We start from the raw sequence: 1,508 nt of genomic DNA, 5'->3' as shown, positions 1-1,508 counted from the left end.
TTCCCTCCCCAGTGTCCCACAGATCAGTTTACAGTTTACCTGAGCCAAGGCTCCACACAGCTTCCTTTAGTTTAGTTTATTCATTTATATCATTTTAATAAAAGCAAATTCAGTAAACAAAAAATGTAGATGAAAAATAAAATGAAAGGTGGCAGAAGGAAGAAAAAATCTTCTAATATCTGTACCTGTTTACATCAAAAGAAATTCGAACAATAATAAAAAACAGAAAAACTAAAATCTTTCTCAGACAGTTTTTAAGGATTTATGTCATTTCATATTTCTTCAACAGACTGAATTTTACAATTCTCCTAAACTTATACATTGATCCTCCACTTTTAACATCGTACTCCTCATTTTTCCATAATTTTATTCCTTGAACTGAAGTACATCGTTCCTTCAAACTAGTTCAGATTTTAGGTTTCACAAACACCTCTGTCCCTTTTAAATTTTAGTAACTTTGTCTCATTAAAATTCAATTGGATGTTCAAAGGTGATATATTTTTATCAGCCTTATACATAATCTGCAAAATGTTGTAATCGACCAACTCATGGAATTTCAATAATTTCAACTGATAAAATAATGTATTTGATGGGTAATCAATGTTTTTTGTGATAATTGTAGCTCTTTTCTGCTAAATAAAACCAGGATTTGTAATTGTTTTACAGCTTTCCCCCAGACTTCTACACAGTAAACCAAATGTGGAACAATCATTACATTATAAAACATACACAAAGTTTTATCATTAAACAACTCCCTTACTTTATATAGTAATGCAGTAGATTTAGCTATTTTTGTTATAAAATAATTCACAGGAGGTCTCCATGTCGTCTTTTCATCAATGATGACTCCCAAAATCCTCACTTCACTGTGAGGATTTACCATTTAAGTTCAAACTTCTGTCTTTTGATGTTGGCATTAAAGGAAGTTTTCTAACTTATTAATTGAATGTTAGATGCAGTTTTGTATTTTATACTTTCTGATCATTTCAGCCTTTAAGGTTAAAACAGACACAGACTTGGTGTGTGTCTTATGTGTTCTTTCTTTAGTCTGAACAAAATGAGTTACGTTCTGACATCTGACGTAAAAGTTAACACCTCCTGGGATGTAACCAGGAAGAGATGAACATCATAAGATCAGTTCATTATTATAGTAAGAAGAAGTTCACAGTAGCTGCGTTTCCATTGCAAATGTGCGCAAGAATTTGTCGATATTCTGTTAATGTCGAAAAAACACAGTTTCGCAACTGCGGTGTTTCCATTAAGTATGAAATGCTATTAAAGTCACGCGTGAATACGTTTGTTCTCGCGATAAGTCATTACAAACATAGTGGCAATGGATGTAAACACAGAACTTATTGCTACCATCGACACTAGCGCTCATCATCAGCCATCAGAGGAGACGTTGGCGTCTTATTGAGGCTTTCGAGTGACAAGCCACTTATACTTGGGAGTGGCTATGTATGCTGTGTTTTTGGAAAATTGTAGTCGGTGAGTTTACTACTTTCTTT

The sequence above is a fragment of the Austrofundulus limnaeus genome, unplaced genomic scaffold (assembly GCF_001266775.1).
Source record: "Austrofundulus limnaeus strain Quisiro unplaced genomic scaffold, Austrofundulus_limnaeus-1.0 Scaffold839, whole genome shotgun sequence".
Lineage (NCBI taxonomy): Eukaryota > Metazoa > Chordata > Actinopteri > Cyprinodontiformes > Rivulidae > Austrofundulus > Austrofundulus limnaeus.
The sequence above is the reverse complement of the archived record's forward strand: the minus strand, read 5'-3'. Positions refer to the sequence as shown.